Below are 17,348 nucleotides of genomic sequence, written 5' to 3'. Positions count from 1 at the left end.
CAAATTACAGAGTTAAATTAGCAATGAAAATACTTAAATTCCTTGTAAACAGTGCTTGCAGTGCCAAAAAAAAAAAAAGCTTTTGCTTCAACCAAACAGGAAAGGCATTCTGACCACGGCAGGGACAAGAGTTCTATTACTCCCTGTCTCTATTTACACATACTTTATACTGTTACAACTCTGTGTAACAAACAATAACATCACACTGGCATGACAGAGCACATAGGGCCCAGGGTTTTTATGGAAAAGCTGTTTACTTCCTACACATTTTCCCACCACCAGGTAACAAAAATACCTTGGTAGGGGTTGGACTGCATAGTTACAGCAAGCTTACTACTTCAAAAGAACCAGATGTGCATACTTAACCTGGGTTACGCCTTTTGAAAGAGAAGTAGCTCAGCACTGAGGCAGTAGAAGCAAGACCCTGCACACACGAGCAGTTTCCAGGGGTCAGCTTGCTCCCTTTGTGCTAACATCACTGCTTTCCACTACTGGTTTGTGAGTTTGCACCACCGAGCTATGAGTGAATCGGCGCTTTCCTCTTGAACACACTTTGTATACTACAAGTTGCCATGCAGCAGTTCCACTTAAAAACGTTAGCAAGAAGAATACATTAAGAGGGAGAGTCACACTACTTGATATAAAACACTCAAGGATTTTTTTTTTTTTCAACCACAATGAAGAATAATTTGCACTTTATGAGCAAGAATTTTCCAAAAATTAAGAGTTTCAACCCTCTCCCAGCAACAAAAAATACAGCAATCAGGGCTGGCAGCTGGCACACTATATTTCAGCTGGGTAAAATTAGAAATGCCTCACATGTGGGAGCTTAGGAATTGAATTTGCCTAACAAAAATGCAACAATTCTGTGTACAAACACTTCTGTTCTAAGTGGTTTTAATGTCCCTCACTACCACAGATGTTTATTTCCATCTTTATAAACTACTATGAACTATTTTTTTTCAAGGCTTGTATTAATATCTTGTCACAAGAAAGACTAATTGTCCTAATTATTTTTTTTCTTTGCAATTAATCTTCTGTTAGTATTAGGTAAACATGTAAAACTAAAAGAACCTTGCATCTTCATACATTTCTTGGTGAAATCAAGGTATGCCTCTCCTAAGTACTCTTGTTCATCTGACATTCACAGCAAATGGTTGCTGTCACTAGTTACTGGAAATCAGCAAAAAATGCAGGTGATGAGCTTCCAAACACAAAGCTGAAGCAGTGTATTAGAACCATCCATCCATGTGCATTTCACACCTGCCAAGCAGAAATGCTTAATGGGTAATGCTGGTTAATAATATACCTATTTTCAAACTTTCAATAAGCTATTACCAACAATAGTGGGTAAAAAAAAACCATAAACTTAACAACAGTGAGCAGCATTGTCTTTTGAAAGAAGTTAAAAGTGCTAAAACACAGTTTTGCAGTTTTAATCATGAAACAAGTTCTCACTAGGATTGCCTGCCTGCTGTTTATGATTTCCATATTCCAAGAGTTTTTTTCTGTAATGAAACCACAAAACCACCAGGCATTTACCCCACTGGATTTTCTGGAGTTCATAGATCCACTGAGCAGCATAATCAGGAAATATGTTGTTCCTCTGTTGACATCATTAGCTTGCTTATGCTCCCCTCAACCTTATAAGGAAGAAGAATTTGGTCACAGCTGAATTTTTCTGCAAGTCACATTCTTTTGTTACTGCAGAGTGACATATACAATCTGGGAACTTCTCATTCAGGACAAATTATAGTACAGACGAATATATTCTGCAGAAGGATCTCCTTGTGGATCAACTGCATACCTGTGTACAGCCCATCCTCTTACCTATGGTATTTCACCTGGATACTCCTACATCATGCCCAGTTTTGTCTACAGAACCTTTCAAAGGCACATGGCCTTTCTATGAAATGAGAGAAAAAGAAGTTATCACATCTCTAAGTCGTTTGTTCCAACTTGGAAACATGCTCACTACAAAAATATATCCGTATTTCTCATCTGAATTTCTTTGATCAGTTTTGAGACAATTGCTGCATCTCTCTGTAGATCAAGGATTTCTGTTCCTCCCCAACTTTAACCTAATTTGGGCACTTCTCAGCGTCTTTTTGAATGAATGATGGAGCATTTCAAATGTCTTTCTGTAAAATATTTTACAATTCTAAATTTATTTTGAACTTATTCTGATTTTTTGGTACTCTTCCCTCCTGTGTTAACCGAAGATAGAATCTGATGCCAATCTTCCCAGCCCTGTAGAACAACAGTATGCCACATCTCTTCCTACTGCTGCACCTGTACCCTGTTTATAAAATTTGAGAACTGCAGTGGCCATTATAGTCTCAACTGCAAATAGAGTTTCAACGTTTTTCTCACTACAACGCCATAATCCCTTTTAGTGTTCACATCCTATAGAATTTGCATGCTATATTGATCTTCCCACTATTTGAATGACAGCCTTTATGAGAAATAAAAGATGAATTCACTGGCTTACATCAAAAACAAACAAACAAAAAAGACACAAACAAAAAAAAAACCACATAAGCTGAGCCTCAGTGAAGGTTTAAAGAAAGTTCAGTGCTCATTCAGTGAGTTTGGTAACTCATTATGAAACGGTAAAGGCCATTAAAGAGTCATTTTCTGAAACATGAGAATCTTGCATTTTGTCATTGCTCTGTGTAGAAAGAATGTCTGCTTTACATTTTAGCAGGTAAAAATCTAAACCATGGCTATGAAATAAATTACTGGGGCTCACAGTTCTGTATTAGAGTAAGACTACCTTTTCAAAAGGTTAGCTTGTAAGTTGTATTTCGTTTATTCTGAGACAAAAATCACATTATGCCTTCCAAAGCTCTCCATGAAGCTAGAAATATCTTGATGCTACGATCAACCAGAAAACAAAACACAGCAACGGTGTTTAAAAAAGAAACCCAAAACACCACACTGTCTCCAATTCCCTTCCCTATCATTTTTAGCAATAGGAACAGAATTAATATCTTCTAATCAGTTCCGTATTCTGTTGCCTTGAGCAGTCCAGGTGCCCAAAATACAGATGAAACTTAGAGTTCATACATGCTTTCAGAGGTCATATGTTTTGGGGTTGTTCTTTTTTTCTTCTTTCTAGTAATCTACAAGACTCCTGGCTATAAATTGTTCCTTCTAGCAACCACATGCCATGATTTTGCTGGCTATTTTTATTCATTAATACCAGCTGCTTCACATTGCCTGGAGGTAACACAAAAAATATGTATATGTGTTTTAACCATATGGTAAAAACTGATGAAGGCCTTTTATGTAGGATAATCCACCCAGGGTAAAATTCACTCTTATGCAAAGACCAGGCTAAAAGGCCTGTTCTCCACTTGAACCTTCAAGGACCCACAGCCCTTTAGGTTTCTGAGCCAAATGCAAATGTGTACATTTCCATTGCTCCCATGAAGTCAGCAGAGCACCACTCGTTTCCATCAGTGTGGATTTTCTCATTTAGGCTTTATTAGCCTTCTATACAGGGACAGATTTTACCATTGCACTTAAAGGCAGAAAACAACTTCTAACAACCACTGTCATGTTACACTTTGGTTCCAAAAGTGTTCTTTTGCCATCATTGCTAAACAAATAAGGTTTTCTCTGAGATTATCTAGTTATGAAGTTTAACATGTAGGCAAAGAATAAAATGGGGATGAGATAGCTGCAAAAATAATGTATTCCAATGACTTGTTCTAACCATCTAAAGTATTAAGCAAAATCAAAGACATTAAATGGTAGCACATAATCAAGTGCAGAAGGCTTTACTTCAGAAAACACTAAGTTTGTGCACAACAACAAGTTTCATACCTCTGAACCACAATAGTCCTTAACACAGAATCATAGGACACATTAGAACATAACACAAGTTCAAAATAAAGAGGGAAATGGGGTTGACAGAAGCCTAACAACAAAAGAAGGTGGAAAAGTGTCATGGACAGGTTTATCCAGAGGTACTATTAGGATCCCAAGCTAAACCAATTCCAGGAAACTATCCTGATTTATTTTTCAAGAGGTTACACGCTGTTCTACATGACCCTTTTCTTTCCAGGATCATACGCCATTTTAATTAATGCATTATTTTTAAATCATGATGTTTATGTTATACAGCAACAGAACAGGCTTTTTGTGTGTGTGTGTGTGCGCACAGATTTCTTTCATATCAGCCTCTCATTTTCTCCTTTATTACCACTTTTAGGTATGAAACATTTTCTTGTTAATATAGCCAGCATATTCTCTGGCATAAGAGGAAAGGGCAATCAAGTCCTATGAAATCATGACCATTCATTTGTACTGCAACTTAATTAAAAGACTGGACATGGAGAAAAACACCCTTGCATCATCAGAAACATAATGTCTTCAAGATTTGCCATTGGCTTAAACAGAAAAAAACAATCCTAAGCATGGGACAAAGTTATACCTACTAAGAAAGTTAATTCTCACAGAACTTCTCAGTGTTATAGAGTAAAATTAAGTAGAATTACATAAAACTGAATTCTACCAAGTAATTAAATAAAAGTTAAAAGCAGACTTTTTCCTTTCTATACTCTCTGTGGATATCAAGCTAATTCAAACCATGACTTTTCTATCCTATATATTACAAGAGAAAAAAATGTTAAGAGCTTTGCTTGAATCCAAAACGGCCTTTATGAAATCCTGAACAGTAATAAAATCTGATAGCAGTGGAAGTCTTTTTACCTTTAGCTTAACAGGAAAACTTTTCTCAGTGATATTAACTATTCTTTCTTTGCCATTGTACACGCACCATTAAGTTAAAACAAAATATTGCAAAACCACACTGAGTGTACTTCTCTGAGCAGGGAGGACACCATCCTGAATTCGAAAAAGCTTCCCTTCTGTGTTATATGTTGACTTAGCTCTCTAATGACAATATTAAGAGGCCTAGAAGGCTTGTCTAGGTAACTTTGACAACTGAAGTAAGCAAACTGAAAGTGCTTAAAATAATATTCTGTATAGGTCCTTTAATCTCCAAGAAACATGCCAACAACAAAAAGATACTGTTTGCTCTTCCTCACCGACTTTCATACTGCTGACTTCCATTACACAAAGCTTGGTTGTATAGCATATATATTTTTCCCAACTGCCACCAGAAAAAGAATGACAGGATCTGAAAACTCCCGTTGTATTACTTCTGCCAGGGGCTACGCATCTGCCCTCTGCACAAAATAGCCAGGCTAACCAAACACTTGGCTGATTAAGCAATATGGCATCCAGCTCATTCTTCCATATCTGCATTAGCCTGCAATCCCAACAGGGATCATCTTGTGGCTTTGTCACTGAAGAAAACAGATGAAACTCAACAAAAACATATGTTGTGGTTAAGATACTTTCTCTCTTCTCACATATTTCTCTGTCTATAGCTCTATACTTGTATATACACTTACAAATACCTTAGTATGTTTGAACTTGAACAACATTGAAGAAAAAAATATGCCACCCAATTGTCACTTCAGTATCAGAAGAACTTTCTATTAAAGGCAGAGATTTTTTAAAAAAAAAGCTCTCATGTTTCTCATTATGTGATTTCTTCTAAAGAACACTTAGCACTAGAATTCTACAGAACTGATTCTGCAAGTCAGAAAAGATCAGTAACAAATTCACCTCTTGACCATAAATTAGGATAAAATTCATTTAGGAACACGATTTCATCATACTGAGTATACCTCACTCACCCATCAGGCAACGTGTCCTGTGGAAACAAGCTAGCATTTCTAAGGCACATTCCCAGTAAATGAGAAAATTATCAGAACGTGATAAATGAATGAAAATTTAGTTTGGAAAAAAATAATTTGCTTCTAAAGATGGCGAGAGATTCATGTCTGTTTTTAACGTTAATTGAACTGGTTAAGCCACAAGTAAAACAGTTTGGTTTATAGGTGATAAGCATAAGTATCATTTAGTAAAAATCCAGAGAAGCCCCCCCCCCCCAAAAAAAAAGTAATAAAAGTTAGATTTGGCAAGTTCTTCTGAGAAGCAATTAAAAGCTCTATCAAACAGGAGAAAGATGAATCTTGTCTAATTTTATTCCTCTCATACCCTGATGAATAAGAATTCCTTCAGATGAAACAGAGCCCTAAGAAACTACATAACTCAGAAAGAAAAATGCAAATATTTTTGCATAGAACTTCTAGTGAGATAAAAATTAATAGTCTATTTGCTTTATGACAGAAGTAGCCTGATGTTATTATGCTAAATGTAGACTTCTATCAGAAGAAAACAAAACAACAACAACAAACCAAATATCACTGGGTAGATAACTTTCTTAAAAAGAGAAAATGGGGAGCAGAAAGGACCAGGTTTCCAAAGTTCTGCTTAGATAAATATACACCCCACAACTGTCTGCATAAAAGAAAGCTTAAATAAGCCGTAATTAAATCCTATTCAGTTCCTGCTTTTTTATTTGGGCAAAAGATCAGAGCAGATGCAAATAAGCATGTCACATATGAACAGCAGGTCTGGCTGGTATTTAATTCTGAGGAAGACCAACACAGTCCTGCTTGTTCAGCAGAACTCTGTAAAGGGAAGACACTTATTCTTCTACATGTATTTACAGAGAATGCTCAATTTTACCAGATAGGACAGAAGGGAAAAAAGAAATCCCTCAGCAACGACTTAAGTTTTTGACAATATTCCAATCTTCCAGTTAAGTCATTCATACTTACAAGACAGTAAGGCCTCTTCAACAGTGTCAGGAAAAGATCTAATACTGACTTCTGCAGTGAAACCGCAACACTCTTTTTTTTGCACTTACAAAATTACTTTTCCAGGGACAAGATTCACCTCTGAACATAAGAGGGCATCTGCCACCACTGGCTGCCACAGAAAGAAGATCCAAGTGGCTTGAAAGTCTACCAAGGCAAGAGCGTGCTAAGCCAACTGTTCCCACAGCAGCCTGTTCTCACAGCAGTCTACGTAGCATTTTGCACTGCACCCATTAAATTAATCCCAGAGCATGAACAGTAAGGGCAGAACTGCTGTTATCCTATTGGGAATGACATCTAATTAGCACAAGGTGAACAGGCCCATAGAGACGCTGTGACAGAGCTCGTAGACACGCTTATCAACCTGCAAATTGGGCTTTGTATTTTTTAGGTTGGGTTGAAAACACTCATGGTACCAGAGACAAGGGAAAAATCTAAATCATCAAGAAACTTATCACTTTCCAAGTGCACTTTTCTGTCCTCCTACAATTTAAAAGTGCTATTGATTAAAACAAATCCAGTGGAGCTTCAACAACTGAAAGTCAGTTTAAAAACTAAGTTCTTTGAGCAATCAATCTTACAGCTTTTATGCAATCAGGCCTTTACTAAAGAGCCCTGCTTAAGACCCCTATTAGTGAAAACACTAAATTCCTTTAGTATTTTGTCCCATTTGTGCTGATTTGAAGTTTTAATGTTCCCCTGTTGTCGTCCCCCTCATTGCAGGATTAGTACATTTTTACTCGGAGAACAGCAGGCTTCCCTTTTGCTCTTTGTTTCCAGTGAAGCCTGTAACAAATATATCTTTTTGATTATTACCCAGTTTGTGCATCAGTACTGTGGATGATGTGGGAACAGTTCTGTGAACATTTTGCAGATGAAGTGCTACCAGATGCAGCTTAATTGTGTCATACTACAAACAAGAAGGCTTTCCTCGCTACCATGATTATTTATCATTTTACTGTGAAATATTGAAGAATTACAGTCTTTATCTCAGATTAGTAGCAAACAAAAACTCTTTGATCCATATTGCTCATCACAGAAGCATTAGAGAAAACAAAATATAGAACAATGGAGAGATGAGGTCAGAAGATGTAGTATGTATTATTAAAAGACATTAAGAGAAAAGTAATTCAGAGCTCCTCACTTTCTTAATTTCTGTTCAGAACTTCAGTTACTTCCATGTCACTTAAGCTCATACTGTTTTGCTTCATTTCTGAGGAGAAACCATTCTGACTGTTGTATTAACAAAGTGATACATCATAGCAAGAATAAAAATCTTTCTGCAAATAATTGCAGTGCTCTACTTCCAGATTTAGCACAAATTCTTTCAGCAGGCTTCACACTTACCTTGCCACTTGGTGTTCCATAGATAGAAGCATATAGAAGTAGAGGTAGAAGCATATGGAAGTAGAGATAGTAGCATGTGGAAGTAGAGTAGTCAAGTCACAAGCAATCACAACTACCGTTGCCATCTCTCTGTCTACATTAGAAGAGAAGTTTCTGCCCAATATGGAAAAATAGCAGGATTTCTGGAGCTGGAGCTGCTCCAGCCTTCACAGCTTGAGTTAAGCAGCAAGGTTTACTGAGTTCAGTGGGGATGGTTAACTTTCTTTACAGCAGCCCATAATGGTGCTCCATTTTGGATTTGTGACTAAAACTGTATTGGTTACACACAGATATATTGGTTATTGCTGGACAGTGCTTATACAGTATCAAGGCTTTCTCTGTTTCTCAGCAATTAGGCTCTTGACTGGAAGCTGTGGCATGAAAAACAGCAGCAGAAGCATAGCAAGATGGTGAACTAGGACACTTTGGTTCATACTACCATAACTGTTGCTTTCAGCTCCACAAATATGAGGGGGAAGCAAAAACCAAACCAACTCACACCCCAAAAACCACAGACCACAAAAACATGCTCCAGAGATAGTAAAAATAGCAAAGCTCACTGAAAAGCATGCTCTGAAAACCCAAAAAAATCTGCCTGTGAAAGAGATCCAGCATCTGCTACAGTGAGAAAGCAACTGAGAGTCCAAAGAGAACCAGCTCCTAGAGCCCCACAAAGATATCTAGAGTCTAGGTAAACCCTAAATATGAAAGGTCAAGGCCATCAAGCCCAAGAAAAATAATCCCAAAGCAGCCAAGGTTAAGGCAGCAACGACACGACAGACAATGCTTGCTTTTCAAATGAGAAAACCAAGTGGAAGAAAATTAGTAGTCTACATGATTTTTTCTTACACCGATAATGTTCAGCATTTTGTGTACACAAGGCTATTACAGATGAACCTTCCACCAGATAAAGTAGTGGTATTTGCCTTGGCTCTAACTCCATATCTAATGTACAAGAGATCCAGTCCCAAAGTTCAGGGTCTCAGTTCCTCTTTTGCTCCTCTTCTTTAACGGGAAGGCAAGAGTCATCTTCCCTTCAGATGGTTGCCTTCTGAGCCTTGGGGGGTTTGGAGCTGTTGTCTTAGCTTTACACCGTGTTCTTACCTGCATTTGTAGTAATGTACAAACCCAGAGAATCAACATACACCAGCAACTTTTTTGTATGTGGTGGATGTAAAACGGAGTTTGGCCCAAATCGGAACACGTTAACCCCTCAAATACTGCCTGCTCCACTTATAATCTTCTGTTATTCTTTCCTTTTATTTTTATTCTTGCCTCTTTGAATGTCTCTGTACTTCATAATTTTATATCGACAAAATTCAAGAAAACATTAACTGTTATTCTAGGGCAATGGTTTTTAACTTGTGAACTGCACTTCCACTAAAGACTACCACTAAAGGAACCTCAGAAGGTAACTAAACAATACCAAGATTACAGGTTGACTAATGCTTACTAAAACAAAAAAAAAAAAAACCCAACCAAACAGAAAAACCCAACCAAACAGAAAAACCCTACACACCTGTAGTAGTCTGCAAACCAAAAAAAGATTGTAGGTCCCTCTTATACTGGCCCTGACCAAAATCAGAAACTCCATCATCACAGAATACTCTCCAGCCTCTTCTTTCATACTTTTCACGGCTGCCTGATGAAACTATAAACTGCATGAGTTCCCCTGTAAACTGCGATGCTTCCTCAGCACATCCAAGTCGAGAAAATTTTCAGCCTGAAACAATAACAGAGTATTTTATGAGAAAAGGAAGAAAAAGATATAAGAGCAGAATGCACTATGAGCACATATTTTATTAAAATTGCACATGGAGATTGAGCAGACATTGAAAATTCCACAGGAACCATGAAATGCATAATAAATTCATACTACATAAAATCCTCTTCAATGCTGGAATTCTTCACATTAGTGGTAGTCTCCCTGGGGATGAACACAGGCACAAATGTCTGGGTTTTAGCAGGCAGGTCTTCTCTAATTTGTACTGATCATTTTGTAAGCCGTGTTTTTGTCTTTATTTGGTTAGTTAAGATAAATCTATTTCTTTGGAACGCCCCATTGTGTCACATTCAAGAAATCAGTGACTTACCCCTTTTCTTTCAAAACAAAAAGGACCTGTGTGTTCCAGCATTCAGTCACAGACTTAGAGAGAGGCGAGTCAGCACACGCTCTGGAGGCTCTCAAAACAATCAAATTAATTTCTCCACAGGCAGCCAGATCTTCTTCATTTCACGTTGATGAACATCAGTGATGTCTTCCAGAGTTAACATTACAAAATTAATGTGGAAAGGCACTTATTTCTTTAGCATTAGTTTCAAGATATACAGACATTAATCAAACCAAGAACGGTTTGAATTTTCTTTCGTTAGTTACACAGTTATGAAGAAAAACTGAAATGAGGTGTTGTTGCAAGTTACATACAGGTGAAAAATGTCAGTTAAGTGTGACTAAATGAAAACATGAGTTTACTTGTCTGAAATTGTCTAGTGTAGGATTGGTCTAGATAGACCATGATTTTCAGTTCACTGCCAATATTCAGCAAATCCTAAACCTGAAGACAGCGTAAGTGTTTGAATAAGAGATAAAACACATTGCTCCCTCATCAAGACACAATTTTAAGGATGCACATAGAAAGATTAGGACATTTATGGTTTATTTTTCAAGTTCATTAAAATGTGAAAAGGAAGCTTTTTCTTATCCAGAAAACCACTGACTGAAGAATATCCATTTCTTTCTGCACATCTTTTAGACAGAACACACTGCTTTGAATTTCCATTTATATCTCAACTATAATTTTAGAAAAGGCATAATATTCCTTTGAAATCGTTGTTGTGGCTGGGGTAGACTTCCTTAATAGTAGCTAGTATAGGCTATGTTTTGGATTTGTGCTGAAAACAGCATTGGTAACACGGGGATTCTTTAGTCAGTGCTCAGCAGCGCTTACACAGTCTCAAAGCCTTTTCTGCTTCTCACACCACCCCACCAGCAAGAAGGCTTGGGGTGTCCAAGAAATTGGGAGGGGACACAGCTGCTACAGCTGACCCCAACTGACCAAAGGGATATTAGAATTAGAGAATCATAGAATGGGTTGGGTTGGAAGGGCCATTAAGGACCATCTAGTTCCAAACCCCTGCCACAGGCAGGGACACCTTCCACTAGACCAGGTTACTGAAATCCACATCCAACCTGGCCTTCAGCACTTCCAGGGATGGGCACCCACAGCTTCTGTGGGCAACCTGTGGCAGTGTTTCACCACCCACACAGTAAAGAATTTCTTCCTTATATCTAATCTAAATCTACCCTATTTTGTCACTAAAGGCACTACTAAAAATTCTGTCTCTATCTTTCTTATAAGCCCACTTAAGTATTCATAGGCCACTGTAAGTGCTCCCTAAAGCCTTCTCTTTTCCAGGCTGAACAACCCCAACTCCTTCAGCCTGTCTTCATAGGAGAGGTGCTCCAGCCCTCTCATCATCTCCGTGACCTTCCTCTGGACTCACTCGAACTCCATGTCCATGTTAATGGCAAAGATGTTAAAACAGCGCGAGTCACAGTACTGACCCCTGAGGAACACCACTCGTCACTGGTCTCCACTTGCACATTGAGCCATTGACTGCAACTCTTCGAGTGCAACCCTTCAGCCAAATCCTTACCCACCAAATGGTCCACCCATCAAATCTGTGTCTTTCCAGTTTAGAAACATAGATGTCATGTGGGACAGTATAAAAAGCTTTGCACAAATCCAGGCAGATGACATCTTTTCCCTTATCCACCAACTCTGTAACATGCTTGTAGAAGGCCACCGCATCTGTCAGGCACAATTTGCCCTTATTGGCTATCACCAATCACCACCTTATTTTCCATGTGCCTTAGCATAGCCTCCAGGAGGATCTGCTCCGTGAGACTGACCAGCCTGTAGATCCCCAGGTCCCTCCTGGCTTTTGTGCCCAACTTCCTCAGTGTTGGAAGGCACCGCTCCTGAGCTTGGAGGAGGCGATCCCTGACTATTAACCAACTTCCTTGGGTGCCTCTTCCCTCCAGGGCTCTATCCCATGGTACTCTACCAAACAGATCCGTGGAAAGTCCAAAGTCAGCTCTGCCAAAATCCAGGGTAGCGAGCTTGCTGTGTGCCCTCCTTGCTGCCCTAAGGATCTTCAACTCGACTGTTTCATGGTCACTGCACCCAAGGCTGCTCTTGACATTCACATGCCCCACCAGACCCTCCTCGTTGCTGAGAACAAGGTCCAACACAGCACCTCTCCTCCTTGCTCCTCTATTGCTTGGACAAAGAAGTTAACATCAGCGCATTCCAGGAACCTCCTAGATTGATTAGGCCCTGCTGTGTGGTCCCTCCAACAGGTATCGGGGTGGCTGAAGTCCCCCACAAGGACTAGAGCTTGTGAATGTGAGGTGTTTCCTGTCTGCCTAGAGAGGGCCTCATCCGCTCAGTCTTCCTTGCTGGGTGGCCTGTAGCAGACCCCCACAACAATGTCTCCTGTCCCTGCCTTCCCTTTGATCCTAAGTCATAAGCTCTCGGTCAGCTCCTCATCCACGCCCAGACAGAGCTCCATGCGCTCCAGATGGTCACCGACATAGAGGGCAACACCCCCTCCTCCACTCCACACATTGGTGTTCCTCTCCACTATCACCATTAGTTTAGAAGCCCCTGCATCAGCCTGGCAAGCCTACGGCCAATGTCACTCTTTCATTTTTCCAACAGATTATATTCCATACCATAGGACATCATGCTCAGCATATAAACCCGGGGGGAAAAGAATGAAAAGGAGGATGCAAAGAATTATGGCATTTTGTCTTCCAAGTAACTGTTCTGTGTGATGGAGCCCCGCTTTCCTGGGGATGGCTGAACACCTCCCTGCCCATGGGAAGCAGCGAAGGAATTCCTTATTTTGCTTTGCTTGTGTGCAGCTTTTGCTTTACCTATTAAACTGTCTTTATCTCAACCCACAAGTTTTCTCACTTTTACCCTTCTGATTCTCTCCCCCATCCCACATGGAGGGAGGGAGCAAGTGGTTGCGTGGGGCTTAGTTGCTGGCTGGGGTTAAACCACAACAAAAAGAATTACATATTACAAGACATGGTCTTTTATTGCCAGTACTTGAATGAGGCTATGCTGGAATTCTCCACCAGCAACTCACCATTTTTAAACACACTTTTCTTCAAGAAATCTTCATAATATGAACTAAGGACATCCCTGAACCAAAAGTCTGTATGAAAAGGAAAACAGCTATAGGTGTTTTAACAATTGATGAAAATTCTGTAGCCATTCTCTACATAAGGTTGATCTTTACGAGACTTTTTTTTTTCCTTTGCACAGAAGGAAAAATGACCAAATTACTGTAAGTAAAATAGCCAAGAATGCATACAAAGAAAAATTATAAAACTTTCTCATGTTCTTAACAAAGCCATTTCTTTGTGGAGCTCAGAAGTGTGCATGTATTTAAAAATACTCACAGCAAAACATTAGAAACTATGATGAATCACTGCCATTGAGTGTCTCCTAACTACCAGTAAAGCAAACACATTTTCAGTTTTCAGAAAGCAGCAGTGTTTTTCCTTGAAGAAATTATGAACAGAGGAGTTAGTTGTAACTGTCTCTAATTAAGAAGTATCAAAAATACTTTGCATTTTGCACTGTACTTTTGATGTTGACTCTGATGGCATGTTTATTGCTCTGCTGTCACATAGTATGATAGGAAATTTTTGCTCATTTAATTATATTTATAATTAACTGGATCTTTCAGACTGTATCCTATTTTAAACTATAATAGTGCTAAACTTTTTCCTAGTGGAAAGTTATGCTTAAACATGATCTTGTCTCATGATTGTCTTCGCTGTCTGGAAAAAATTCAATCAAATGATCAAAATATTGTTCTTCATAGGTGGCAGATGAACTATAAACAAGGCAGAACTCAATGGCATGTAAGCAATCCTACAAACAACCTTCCATGTATTACCCAGCTGTAGTTTTCCATTCTACAGGCAACCCATTTGAACCCAATGCTTAAGGGTCAAGGAGTCTCTTCTGCTTCCACTTAAGCCTTTGAGAAAGCTGCTGATGAAATCTAGTACAAAAGCCTAAACGTTTTTCTGTGAGGAACAATCCTGAAATCAGAGAAATGTTTCCATGTTAGGGGAGTGGGTTTGTCCTCCTGAACAGAATGTCATGTTTTCTAATAAATAAAATGCACCAATAATGTTCAGGGAATATTAACACATGGATACTGGTGTCTCTCATCTGTCTCATCACGACTGTTGCAACAAACTTTACCGTCAATCATTACAGGAATAAGTGATTTAGACCACAAAAATTCAGACGCAAGTCATCTGGGTGGAAAGTGGAGATCTGCAGGTGCTCAGCAAAAACTGAAAACTCACAGCTTAGGCTGCAAGTCTTTTACTTGCAATCGTAACTGCTGTTATGAGATTAAAAGAAGTGAATATGGTCAAAATGATGCAATTCTTTATGATGCAATTTAGAGTGATGAGTTAGGACTCCACAGACAACACAGCTTTGTTTGCAGAGATAAAAGAAAAACTTGGGTGCTATTTCCACCCCATTGAAATTTATACCATTTTTTTTTAATCATTTTATACATAGACAGGTAGCATTCTGACTATATACACAATACTTCAAAGCATTGTGTAGATGTATTTTAACATGAAGGTCAGGTGACAGTCCTTATATTGAATCCAAGGCTCCTTGAGTTTTATGGCATATAAAAATCTCTGTATTCTCTGTTTAAAGTGGGAGCCATTTACTGTCTAAGAATTCCAGATGTGGCTTTATAGTAGTGTTTTCTAGCTTTCCGTGTAGTTGCCTTCCCCACTCTAAAATGATATCAAGATGAGGTTTCTAGGGCAAACAGCTCTGGAAATGCTGAAAGCATGATTCTGGCTCATGCACACATATCCCATCCCATAAAGAAGAAAGTAAGTGATTTTAATAAAGACTAAATAATGAAAAGTGATACAGGTTTTAAAAATCCTAATACCACAGGGGCAGACACTGAGCTTGCATAAAGACAACCCTTCAACGGACACTTCAAAAGCCTAGTAAAAATCTAGCTATATTCATAATCTAAAAGTTTTTTTGTGAATGAGAAAGCAAACTTAAAAGAGACACTGCTATTCCAGCCCTCAGGCTTTCTCCATGGTAAAATAACACAACTGAGCAGAAACATCAGCACAGTCTTCCTTTAAACCACGTTTACCCAACACCTGTTTGGCTGCTGGAAAGGAACTCTCCTATCCAAGAAATTGGCCATTGGGGCTTTAAATTTACCCTTGGCAATCTAACTTCTCAGCTCCACCTTGTGAAAAAAACTCTTAACATGAAAAAAATGGAACTAGTATCATTCTCCTCTTTAACAGCATTTAAATGAGGAATTTCGGTAAGCAAGTTTCCAAGACAAGTTTATGAAGAACAACAAAATACTAATTCTGAGCTATCAATTGCTTTCATTCTTGCATTTAATTCAGCCAATTTACTCCAGGTTGAATTCTCTGTTATTTTATGGGTGGTTGTAAAGGATTCTGTGTCAGGTTTAAGAAGGAGAATTCCTACATATTTTTTACTAGTGTTACAGCACCACAGTAAATCCTGTCCCTCTAAATGGACAAACAGACATGCATGCAAAGTTAAAAGAAGAATCAGTTTCCATCTTACTTTTTCCTGTGGATTCTCCTATGTTAAGTGAAGGAATAGTTTTCCCTTTCCCTGTCTTTGGAGATGGTGCCATAGATGCATTAAACTCATCTTCTGACTCACAGAGAAGCAGAGATGAGAGTTTTTTTCTGTGTTCCTACAGTGCCTAGCACAAAAGCTTAAAGGCTCATGACCAGAGATATAGGGGATGTTATTGTTTTTGAAGCTGTCAGCATTTACAGGGGAACAGAGTAATACATTAGCACATTTAGTACATCAGGAAGGGAAAAGGATCTGGGCTACTCTGTTGGTATTTGATCAGGATGCTCAAATTAATTTTTATTCTTTTTGCAGTATGGAAAGGCAGTAAGTTTAACCCTCCATGTGACCTACCTGTGGAACTTTTTGACATTAAGGAAAAATGAAATGCAAGGGAGGTCCAAACCCAAGCCAATTACAGTATTGGCTACACAGTTCATGGTAGCCCTGTTCTATTTCCACCACCACACCAAGACATCCACTTATTTCCTCCCCCTCCTGACTTCTACTGAATTATTCCAGATTTACAAGCTTGGTTAGCTCCAAACTGCATCTAAAAACCCACTGTGACCTGGTCTATTATTTCCCATTTCACATTTCTGATGGTTTACTGAGTTGTTAGTGCTCAGATCCCCTCTTGAAAGAAAAAAAGGGGAGAAGTAATCATCCTTAGAATTCATCTACTATTTTTCAATCACAATGTGTAGATCCTTACTTGAAAATTTACCCTGAATACTCATGTTAGTCAAAAACAGGCATACAGGAGCTCACATAGGAAAACAGAATTCTCGGCCATGAGGTTCTTAAAAAAAACAATTTGCCTTTTTCTTAAGCTGCTCACAGGTACTGCAGGAATCAAAGTCATCTGAAATTATTACTGTCACCTAGGAGAGGTAGTAATTTTGTACCATTCATTTAATCCCAAGGATTAGGTCTTGGCAATCTCCACCTACCTCATTAATCCCTGTATTTTGGAAAACTGGGTCCACATTGTCCTTGTATCAGCCATACGGATCAAGGGTGTTATTACTTTCATACATCACATGCCCAATACCTCAGAATGATCAACTAGAAGTGAATAATCATCCTGAGACCATATAAAAGCACAGGATAACAGCTGTAAATTATTCTGGGCACGAGTACCAGGTAAAGAACCTTTTACAGGGTAGATGAATGAACAGAGTAAAACTCTTCTTGACTGTTAAAGCAAAGTGACCTTTAGAAAAAGAACATACTTGAAGATTTAATTTTGCCGTTCTTCATAAGAAAAGAACACACCTATATAACTGCTTAGATTCGTGATACCTCTATTTTTCCAGTTTGAAAAAAAAAATAAATAAAAAAGGGAGTTGATTTTAGGAACTGAAGAAATAAGACAATGGAATTATATTTTTTCCCCACTGGAAAGTTAAGTCAGGCTTGTCCTCATATCCATTCACATGGTTCAAGAGTATTACTACTTTTGTATGGTGTGTTCCTGAGGTCACTGCTCTTTGGTGACACAGCAGGT

Source organism: Falco naumanni, chromosome 1, assembly GCF_017639655.2.
Source record: "Falco naumanni isolate bFalNau1 chromosome 1, bFalNau1.pat, whole genome shotgun sequence".
Classification (NCBI taxonomy): Eukaryota; Metazoa; Chordata; class Aves; order Falconiformes; family Falconidae; genus Falco; species Falco naumanni.
The sequence above is the reverse complement of the archived record's forward strand: the minus strand, read 5'-3'. Positions refer to the sequence as shown.